The sequence below is a fragment of the Pelophylax lessonae genome (genome assembly GCF_965119305.1).
Source record: "Pelophylax lessonae genome assembly, chromosome: 3".
NCBI lineage: Eukaryota > Metazoa > Chordata > Amphibia > Anura > Ranidae > Pelophylax > Pelophylax lessonae.
In genome coordinates this window covers 177,028,015-177,040,250 of record NC_138770.1, presented here as the reverse complement: position 1 = coordinate 177,040,250, position 12,236 = coordinate 177,028,015, and positions in this window count along the sequence as shown.

Here is a 12,236-nt window from a genome sequence, read left to right as displayed (position 1 = left end):
AGATAGTCTTCACTATTATTTAAACAGTCCTTATATGTGTTTTCTGAGAAAGTGCTGTGCTCAGTAAGACACGATTCCGCATGCAGACATAGGGAGGAATCCTTACCAGATGACCCCTTGGGGTCTAGCGTGGGTAAGTGGTTCCTTGGGCTGGTCACAGATCCCTTGTGGGCTTAGGATATGTGTTGCAGGATCCAATCCACTATAATGGAGGGGCTGTATAGGTGTCCTCTTATGCATTTATCGGAACCCTGGTGGTCTCAGTGAGCCGCATAAAACATAAAGGGGAGGCTCATAGTGTAGTATACAAGGTAATTTTAATAAAAATAGTAGTCACTTACATCACAGAACTGAAGTATCGGCTTCTCGGCCTATTGGCTAAGATCAAGTGTAGTATCTGTTCTTATCAGTTGGTAAGGACCTTGATGGTTAGTATCGGCAGGGGCTGAAATGAACCAGGGCGCTCCAGGCGAAACTGGAGGACTGGGAAGTAGGCACTGTCAGAGAAAGCCGGACGGGTCCGATGCCTTCTGATTTGAATGGGATCCGCCCCTGCCAGTTTGAAGGGAGCAAGAAAGGACGGTTAGTATTGCTCCTGGATGTAATTGGTAAGGAATTTGGATGGCGGTGGGGGAGCCTTTCCTCCTGGGTTGAATCTGGCCTTGCAAAAGGCTTGTCCCCAGTTGAAGGCAGGTTCTCCCTAAGCTGTCTATGTTCCAAGCCTCCTGGTAGGTAAGGGCTACACTGGGTCTGACCAGGGGCCGAGACCAAAAAAGCCAGTGGTGTATGTGCCCCTGGGGTGCCTCAATTCTCACTGGTGAGGGGCAGCTCACCTGAATTCTTTGGCACCTTGGTCACTGCACCATCACACTTTTTCCGCACCTGCCTCTTGGGACGGGCCTTTTGGCCAGCACCAGAGGAATTTCTTATTCCTGGCCGGGGGGCCTGTCAAGGTCTCGCATTTTGACACTACCCAGGACTTCTCCACTTCCCCTTTCCCCACTCTTTTTCTTTGTCGTGTGTCACGTTTGTCCCTTTTTGGTTGATCACTGCACGATTAGTACGGCGTAGGTCCTCGGGCCTGCCCTGAACGTCTTGGGCGGGGGTGGACATGGCCTTCTGGCTTAGTTCAACCTCCCTCATGGGGTCTCCCTTCGGGGGAGCCCCACCAAGTACTTGGGGTGGGCTGTTTCGGCAGTCCCCCTGGAGAACGGGGTCTGCCTGGCTTCGGCTGGGCAGGCCATAGTGAGTACCTCAGTCCCTGTCAGGAGCCTCGCGCTTCCTCTTCGGAGGAGGGCTATGTGTACGCCTTGTGCACTTTTTGTGTGTCTCACGTTTTGCGTGTGTGCACTTTTTTATGCAGCGGGTGTAAGTCTTTTGAGTGTGTTTCACACACCACGGGCTTAAAAAATTTGGCTGGTACATGAACAGCAGCGGTAAAGCCGGTTTGCGTTCCGGAAGGCGGAAGTGACGTTAGGGCGTAACAAGTAGCCCTCCATTACTAGATTACTTCAGCCAAAATGGATAGCTGCCCGCACACTAGACAGCTGTGGTTTAGTGTGCGGACAGTGCGAGCAGGCCCTTAAAGATCAGAAGGGCAACCTGCATATAATACACACTACAATGAAACAGCAATTTTGTAATAGATACATAACTGGAATAAAGTCACAGGCTAATGTTCTGCTTTTTCTTTCTTCTTGTTTACCCCTGAAAGTATAGAATGCATTTAACAGTCACTACTTATGATGTTATTCATGATCAGAATAATATATATATATACATTGCTCAGCATAAATGAGTACACCCCAACAGATTTGTTAGAAAACCTCTACTTTCCTTTCAGAATCAACATTTTCTATGGGACTCTATACTACAAAATACTCCCTCAAATGCGAGCCATTGGTTGCAACCAAGATTTGTTGATTTGCACACACAAAAAAGTATTTTTCCAAACAAATTAATTCGATGTACCGGAAGGGTAGGGTAGGAAAAAGAGGGGGAGGGGTATGTCTCTATGTCAAGAACAATATAAAGGTGATAGAAAGGAGTGACATTACGGATGGGATGAGCATGGAGTTAGAATCTGTGTGGGTTGAACTCCATAGGGAAGGAGAAAAGGGGAAAGTAATTGTGGGGGTTTGCTATAGGCCACCTAACCAAGGGGAGGAGGTAGAGCTGGAATCCTTAGCACTAATGAGTAAAGTGGCAAAATTGGGATCAGTCATCATATTGGGGGACTTCAATTATCCTGACATTGACTGGGAAGAGGGGACTGCACACTCACAGAAGGCCCGTCTATTCACAGAAACCTTACTGGATAATTACATGTCACAGTTGGTGGATTCTCCGACTAGAGAAAATGCAGTCCTGGATCTATTGATCACTAATGACCCAGACATAATCTCGGAGGTAGTAGTTCAGGACAACCTGGGCTCTAGCGATCACAGGATGATCACATTTAGTATAAATAACAATATAACAAGGCAAGTGGGGAACATAAGAACCCTAAACTTCAGAAGGGCAAACTTTCCAAAATTGTACTCATTGATGGAAAGGGTAAACTGGGACCAAACCCTGGGATCCCTGACCACAGAGGAAAAATGGGAATGCTTTAGGAACATATTAGGCAAAGGCATCTTGCAGTGCATTCCTATGGGAAATAAATTTAGAAGAGACAAAGCCAAACCTGGCTGGCTAAACCGTAACGTTAAAAAACGTATTAGGGAAAAAAAAATGGCCTTCAAGAAATATAAATCAGAGGGCACTGTATTGGCTTTCGAGCAATACAAGGAGGCAAATAAGAAAAGTAAACACGAAATCAAAATGGCTAAAATCAACTTTGAGAGACAAATAGCGGAGGATAGTAAAAAAAACCCAAAGAAATTCTTTAAATATATCAACAGCAAAAAAACTAGGGCAGAGCATATTGCACACATAATTAGCGATGATGGGGGGATGGTTACAGAGGACACTGAAAAAGCAACCGTGCTGAATGCTTTTTTCTCGTCAGTCTTTACACAGGAAACGGAGGGGTACACTGACCATGACTGTATGGTTAGTAGTAATACACAGGATTTGCCACTATGGCTAACAGAGGGTGAAATCAGGGAAAGGCTGGATAAACTTAACACAAACAAATCACCAGGCCCGGATGGCGTACATCCGAGAGTACTCAAGGAACTCAGTAAGGTTATATCCAGACCACTGTTCCTGATCTTTGCTGACAGTATTAGGACAGGAGATGTACCAGGGGATTGGAAGAAAGCTAACGTGATTCCGATATTCAAAAAGGGCCAGAGGCATATCCCGGGAAATTATAGGCCTGTCAGTTTGACATCAATAGTATGTAAACTTCTGGAGGGGATGATAAGGGACTATATCGTAGAGTTTGCTAAAGACAACAACATCATCAGCAGTAATCAGCACGGGTTTACAAATGGGCGTTCTTGTCAAACCAATCTCTTAGCATTCTACGAGGAGGTAAGCTGTGAGCTAGATAGGGGGAGACCAGTGGATGTGGTGTACTTGGATTTCGCTAAGGCGTTTGATACAGTTCCCCACAAGCGCTTAATTTATAAAATAAGGTCTGCAGGTATCGAAAGCAGGGTTTGCTCTTGGATACGGAATTGGCTTAAAGGGTGTGTCCAAAGGGTGGTAATAAACAGCGCATACTCAGACTGGTCTGAGGTTGTAAGCGGGGTGCCCCAGGGCTCAGTCCTGGGACCAACCTTGTTCAATTTATTCATAAACAGCATTGAGGACGGGATCAGTAGTGCGTTATCAGTTTTTGCAGATGACACAAAATTGACCAGGGCAATAACTGCACAGCATGAAGCAGATATCCTACAGAATGACCTGGACAAAATTACAGAGTGGGCAACGACATGGCAAATGAGGTTTAACGTGGAGAAGTGTAAGGTTTTGCACTTGGGGACTAAAAACATAAAAACACAATACACGTTAGGAGGGGAACCCTTGGGGGAATCAAAAATGGAGAAGGATCTGGGAGTCTTGGTTGATGATAGATTAGGCAACAGCATGCAATGTCAAGCGGCAGCTGCCAAAGCCAGCAGAATATTAGCATGCATAAAGAAAGGGATGTATTCCAGAGATAAGACTATAATCCTTCCACTTTATAAAACTCTGGTCCGACCGCATCTGGAGTATTCTGTCCAGTTCTGGTCGTCAGTCCTCAGGAGGGATGTGTTGGAGCTGGAGAGAGTCCAGAGAAGGGCAACTAAACTAATTAGGGGATTGGAGGACCTTGACTATGAAGAGCGTCTACAATCGCTTGATTTATTCTCCCTGGAGATGAGACGTCTGAGGGGGGACATGATAGCAATTTATAAATATCTTAATGGGGATCCCAGCTTAGAAAAAAAGCTGTTCATTCGAAGGGATTACATGAGGACTCGAGGGCATACAATGCGATTAGAGGAGAAGCGTTTTAACCACAGGCAACGTGGGGGGTTCTTTACTGTTAGGGCTACAAGATTGTGGAATTCTCTACCACAAGAGGTGGTTTCTGCAGGTAGTATGGTGGCTTTCAAAAGACTCTTAGACTTACATCTCAAGGATCAGAACATTCAGGGGTATGTGAGATGAGTACAGCCACACACACCTACACAGGTTGAACTGGATGGACTATTGTCTTTATTCAACCTCACCTACTATGTAACTATGTAACTATGTAACTATATGAGACTATGTTGCAAAAATGAATACACCCCAATGATAGTCTTAGGAGCAAAGCTAACGTTTTGACAGCAAAATCCCAATTAACAAGAATTCAACTGCAGGTGAGTTTAAGTATTCATTAAACAGGTGTCCAGCAGACAGTTGATTATAAAAGGTAGTCACTTAATAAAGAAAACCGCTTCCAATTTTATGCTGTCAGCAATAGCCCCACATGGAAGAGAAATGTCACAAGGCCTGAGAAAGAAACAAAATTCTCTACACAAGAAAGGTGAAGGCTACAAGAAGATCAGAAAAGCTTTACTTATCAGTCAGAATACTGTAGCAATAGTGATACAAAAATGTAACAAAGATGGAACTGCAACCACCTCACAGACGTCCAGAAGCTAACACCTTAACAGGAGTGTCATCTGATGAGAAGGGTTGAAGAAAATCACCATGCAAGTTCACTGCAGTTAGCTAAAGAAGTAGAAAGCCAAACCGTAGTGATTGTTTCCTGTGACACAACACTGTGTACACTGCAGGGGAATGGCATGCATTGTTTCCGTTCATGAAGGAAGCTCCTCCTAAAGCCCACGCACAAAAAAAGCCCGTCTAGAATTTGCCAGGGCCCATGCTGAAAAAGAAGAAGACTACTGGGACTCTGTACTCCTGAGTGGTGAGACCAAGATAAATGTTTTTGGAACTGGTGACTTCAAAACTGTATGGTGTCACAAAGGTGAGGATTACAAAGAAAAATGCATGGTGCCTACAGTGAAACATGGTGGTGGCAGTGTCTTCTTTGGGGCTGCATGAGTGCTGCTGCTGTCAGAAAGCTGCATTTCATTGATGGTATCATGAATTCACATATGTACTGCTCTATATTAAAAGATAAGATACTACCATCACTCAATGCCCTTTGTTGTCGTGCATTTTTCCAACATGACAATGATCCAAAACACACATCTAATGCCACTGTGGCATTTCTGAAAAAGAACACAGTGAAAGTGATTCAGTGGCCAAGTATGTCTCCTGATCTGAACCCATTGAACACCTATGGGGAATTCTGAAGAGACGAGCAGAGCATCACTCTCCATTCAGCATCCAGGCTCTAAAAAAAGTTGTTCTTGAAGAATGGAAAAAGATAGATGTTGCAATGTGTCACCAACTTGTTCATTTCATGCCTAGAAGATTGGTGCTGTCCTTATAAATCATGGAGGTCATACAGAATACTAGATGTAGTAGTTTTTGCTGTTGGGTGTATTCATTTTTGCATCAACTAATTTGAGTAAAACTGAAGATTTTGTAATCTGAGTTATAATATTAAGGTGGGGGGAAATATTAGCCTTACTTTCATGTAATGAGCTAAACAAATGCTCAAATGTTCTTGTGTTCATTGAGATATTGATTAAAATCTTAACTTTCAAAAGGATTGTACTCGCATGCATGCTGAGCACTGTGTATGTATGTGTGTGTTTGTGTGTGTGTATATACAGTATCTCACAAAAGTGAGTACACCCCTCACATTTTTGTAAAAATTTTATTATATCTTTTCATGTGACAACACTGAATAAGTGACACTTTGCTACAATGTAAAGTAGTGAGTGTACAGCTTGTATAACAGTGTAAATTTGCTGCCCCCTCAAAATAACTCAACACACAGCCATTCATTTCTAAACTGCTGTCAACAAAAGTGAGTACACCCCTAAGTGGAAATTTTCAAATTGGGCCCAATTAGCCATTTTTCCTCCACGGTGTCATGTGACTCACTGTTGTTACAAGGTCTCAGGTGTGAATGGGGAGCAGGTGTGTAAAATTTGGTATTATAGCTCTCACTCTCTCATACTGGTCACTGGAGGTTCAACATGGCACCTCATGGCAAAGAACTCTCTAAGGATCTAAAAAAAAGAATTGATGCTCTACATAAAGACAAGTTAGGCAAAAAGAAGATCGCCAAAACTCTAAAACTGAGCTGCAGAACGTTGACCAAGACCATACAGCGGTTTAACAGGACAGGTTCCACTCAGAACAATCCTCGCCATGGTCAACCTAGGAAGTTTGGTGCACATACTCAGCGTCATATCCAGAGGTTGTTTTTAGGTAATAGACGTATGAGTTCTGCCAGCATTGCTGCAGAGGTTGAAGGGGTGGGGGGTCGGCCTATTAGTGCTCAGACCATACGCCGCACACTGCATCAAATTGGTCTGCATGGCTGTTGTCCCAGAAGGAAGCCTCTTCTAAAGATGATGCACAAGAAAACCTGCAAACAGTTTGCTGAAGACAAGCAGACTAAGGACTTGGATTACTGGAACCATGTCCTGTGGTCTGATGAGACCAAGATAAACTTATTTGGTTCAGATGGTGTCAAGTATGCGTGTCAGCAACCAGGTGAGGAGTACAAAGACAAGTGTGTCTTGCATACAGTCAAGCATGGTTGTAGGAGTGTCATGGTCGAGTGCTGCCGGCACTCATTGAGGCAACCATGAATGTCAAAATGTACTGTGACATACTGAAGCAGAGCATGATCCCCTCCCTTCGGAAACTGGGCCACAGGGCAGTATTCCAACATGATAACGACCCCAAACACACCTCCAAGACAACCACTGCCTTGCTAAAGAAGCTGAGGGTAAAGGCGATGGACAGGCCAAGCATGTCTCCAGACCTTAACCCTATTAAGCATCTGTGGGGCATCAACAAATGGAAGGTGGAGGAGCGCAAGGTCTCTAACATCCACCAGTCCAGTGATGTCATCATGGAGGAGTGGAAGAGGACTCCAATGGCAACCTGTGAAGTTCTGGTGAACTCCATGCCCAAGAGAGTTAAGGCAGTGCTGGAAAATAATGGTGGCCACACAAAATATTGACACTTTGGGCCCAATTTGGACATTTTCACTTTTGTTGCCAGTGGTTTAGACATTATTGGTTGTGTGTTGAGTTATTTTGAGGGGAGGTACATTTACACTGTTATACAAGCTGTACACTCACTACTTTATATTGTAGTGTCATTTCTTCAGTGTTGTCACTTGAGAAGATGTAATAAAATATTTACAAAAATGTAAGGGGTGTACTATATATATATATATATATATATATATATATACTGATATAATTAAAAGTGAAAGAAGGACCTGATAAGGAAAAAATCCCTGTCTGGACCCCCTAGATACAGACTTTATAGGCACACCACAAGACCATCATAGTATAAAAAATTCATACTTGATTACAATACAATGAAAATATCCACAGTACATAAAAAAAAAAAAAAACGGGTAAGAAACCCACTCATAAACTAGTGTTCAGGCTTATAAGTACTGTTCCAGTAGAGGGTGTTTCATGTTATGAGAGTGTTTCTTACCCAATTTGTTTATGTACTGTGGATATTTTTTGTATTGTAATAAAGTATACATTTTTTTTATACTAATGAAGGTGTTGTATTGTGCCTATAAAGTCCATATTTAGAAGTCCAGCTAGGGATTTTTTCCTTATCAGGACCTTTTTTCACTTTTGATCTTAAAGATTTAATGTGGCACTTGGAAAGTTCTTATTAGATTCATTGTTGTATATACAGTATTGTAAATGTATATACTGTCAAATGGCATCACAAAGTTATGTCTAATAAATTAAAATATTTTTATTTTTTGTGTGCTTATCTGTCTATGGATTGTTTCCCTTATTGATGGTGTATAAGATTTGTATACGATTGTACTGCATATTTACAGGTTCATATATATATATATATATATATATATATATATATATATATATGTATTGACTATTTACATGATGTTGTTTTGTCTATTATAAGGTGTTTAATTCTGAAAAATTTCGAACACATCCGTATCCTGAGAAAGCCCAGATTGTGGGCAAAACGCATTGATCCACTACACTACAGGATGTGTTAGGTTTTGTAAATACATCATTTGTATGCTGTATTTTTATGTATTTATTATAATATTTTTCTTTAATAAAATGTATATATTTTTTTATGATCCATTTTTCTTCTATATTTTGGGCACATTAAAATCCCCATTTTCCCCGTCTGCGGGGCTTCGCCCTGTCAGACTTGGTTTATTCTTAGATTTACACTATATAAAACCACTTAAAGCACAACTCCAGGCAAAGCTTTTCTTAGTTTTGTAAAAACTTGGGAAGTGTAAGTTAATACCCCATCAAGGATATTTTACCTTACTTTATGCCACCATGACAACAGGACAAGAACGGAGGGGAGAAACTGAGACTAGGACACAAAAACACAGACAGTAATTTTAACTTGGGTCTAACATTTTTCCAAAGATTGGTTTGTTGTAGTATGTGTCGCACTTGAAAGATTTCCCATCACTTCCTGTCTCACAAAAAAAAAAAAAAAACTGGCTAAAGCCATATATATGATTTTTTTTTCATTCAACCAGCAGGTTGAAAAAAAAAAAAACGAATGAGCTAATTTCCCCAGTCACACATTCATTGTGAATGGGGGAATCCTCCCGCTGTGCTATTGTTTACTGCCGGAAGGGAGCCTTCCTCTCCAGGAGAAAATAATGACCAGTGTACCCGGCAATAGCTGGCGGCACTGATCAAGGATCAAAATTCAGCCAGTCCCTGCTGAACTGGTCGATATTTGATCCATGTATGGCCAGTTTAAGTGTCTATCCCTTCCCCATTCTGTCCGAAACTTAAACAGATGGTAGAAAAAAGAAAACATTGGCTAGACTTTAAAGGCAAATGGGACACTGAATAGTATAAAACCCTATATTTTATTTTTGAAAAGCAAAGAATATATTAAAATAAAGCACGTGCATTAGTAAAAACATGTGCACAAATATGTATTGTGTGACAAAAATAATACACCAATTCACAGTAATGGTGTTCCAGAAAAATGAACAGTTGAGTGAGTCCTTGTGCATCAACGCGTTTGTGTTTAATTTGAGGGTTTGCAATCTTTTCGTAATTTTCAAATAAGGGGTTTGAATTTATTTTATTTCTTTTTGTTTCTAGGTTGGTTACTTCTTGTGGTGGGACATGTAATAACATTTCCCTCCCCCCCCCCTTTTCTTTTCTCGCCCCCTGTTTCGGCAACTTCATATGTGTGATACAGTTTGTGTCCAATTTCTAGCTATTGACTGACACTATACACTATCAGTGTCAGCCACTAGACAGTACTTTTCTTCCTATATACATTATATCTGTGTTTCCCCTTTTTTTGGGGGGTGATTGACCATCCAGAAGTCATCTGGTTCCACACCTGCACCCACTGCAATATATACATAATTATGTAAATATCCTCTTACCGCTTTATCTAAAAAAGTAAGTAATTTATGAGTTTGGAGTACCCTACTCATTGCCTCGGCTGCATTGAGGTGCTTAGAGTGGTCGTTAGGCCACTTATATAAAATCATGCCATCCCCTCTATAATATAACACTAGGTGCTCCTGTGCCTGTCTTATAGAAAAAAATATGCCGATCTGTACCTAAATCAGAGTGGCTCTCGGTGCTCAGCTGATTCCTCGGCTCTCTCCTCTGCCCGGCTAATAGCTCCAGTGGGCGAGTTGAGCACTGCTGCTGACGTCAGCCGGAGAGGAGGGGAAGAGAGGAGCGAGAGAGCCGAGCTGTCACGTGATTGCCGGGATAGGTACTGATGCATATTTTTTCTTTAACACAGACACAGGGACATTTATTGTTATATTACAGAGGGTATGGGCAGATTTTAAATTTAATATAAGAGCAGCAGGAGGGGAGGGGGCGGGCACTGACATGAGTAGACAGGCAGGGAGGTGAGGGGGGAGAGGAGTACAGAGGACAGTGCTGGGCTGCGGATGTCGGAAGCACGTAAACTGACCATGGTGTCAGGGCTCAGCAGCCTTGATACATCATGGTCAGTTTACAGAGGGGAGGATAGAAACTGACAGGATCAGCCAGGTTTTTTAGGTGTTACAGAGGGCCAAATGACACAGTACAAGAACTATGCTGTATAATATGCTTTAAGGGATCTTTTTCTTTTTTCTTTGTTTTTTTGGGTAACAAATGCTTTAATATAATTTATGTCATGTGTTTGGGCCCTATGGATATACGTTATATGTTTTATTATTTATTTTGTAGGTACATATACATATTTTTCAGCTGTGGGGTGTTGTTTTGTTATTTCCTTTTGTGTCCCGGTGCCCCCCCAGGGAGCCTTCCTTCTATGTGCGCTTGTGTCTCCAGGCAAGGTTAACATTTTTTGGATGTATTATGTATGTATATGTGGCAATATCTTTATGTTTTGCATAAACATAATGTGTGTTTTTCATCTATGTATCCTATGCTGTCCTCCTGTTTATCCTGAGGAAGTGGAAAGCAAAACGTGTTGATGCACAAGGACTCACCCAACTGTTCATTTTTCTGGAACACCATTACTGTGATTTTGTGTATTTTTATTGTCACTGTCATACATATTTGTGCACATGTTTTTAGTAATGCACTTGTCTCATGTGTTTTTTTTTAAATATATTCTTTGATTATCAATAATAAAATATATGGTTTTATACTATTTAGTGTCCCATTTGCCTTTAATGTCCGGGCCAATATTTTCTTTTTTCTACCTATATTGTATATACGGATGTGGCATTGGAATGATCCTTTCTCCATTTTTATTAAACAGAAGATGGAGGCTGGAGTTGGGCGCTAAGATCTTAATGCCCTGTACACAGTATGCAGGAGTTCTACTCTGCTAGACTATAATACATCTCTGACATAAACCTTATAACTCAGACGACACCTGTATTCCTTTATTTTCCTTGTGTTAAATAGTTGCAGCGGCTCACTTAAAATACCCATAAACCCAATGAACATAATTGAAGAAAATTAAATTTAGGCCTTACCTACCCATGTTTTGGGCCTCCAAACACTCGGGCCCACAGTTATTGATTGAGGAACCTGAATAATAGATATTACGCCTCACATGTAAGTATATCTGTTACTCACTCAGTTTTGGTGCTTCTTGTCCCTGCCATGTCCCAGCTTCCTCTATTATTTGTATTAGCCATGACTTTGCAACATTAGTGGTGGCAACTATTTTGTTATTTCTTGTGGTGGCACTCAGCTTTGGTACCTCTAGCCCAGGGGTTGGTGCTCAACATGTGGCCTGTAACCTGTTAGACAGCATGTAGAAAACAGAGTGGATGTGGGGTGCCAGACACTGAACACTCTCTGTTCCAATGCCCGTACTGAAAAAGAGACTGTATTGTGGATGGAGTCCTCTCTGTCCACAGTACAAGCATGTTTCTGGCCTAGGGACTGGGAGAGCTGCACAGAGGATGTGATAAGTAAGTGATCATCAATGGGGAGATGGGGGTTAATTCTCACTGCCACTGACCATCAATGTGGAGGAATTTAAACTTCATTGTCATGCCAATGGTGAGGGTTATTTCTGTGTCCTCTGGCACTCTGCTAGAGGTTATTATTGCATCCGCTGGTACCAATACTGGGGGGTTATTATTGCAACCACTGACACCAACTCTGGGTGTCATCAGTGCGTCCACTGAAACCAATGCTGGTGGGTATTTATGCATCCACTGACACCAATGGCTG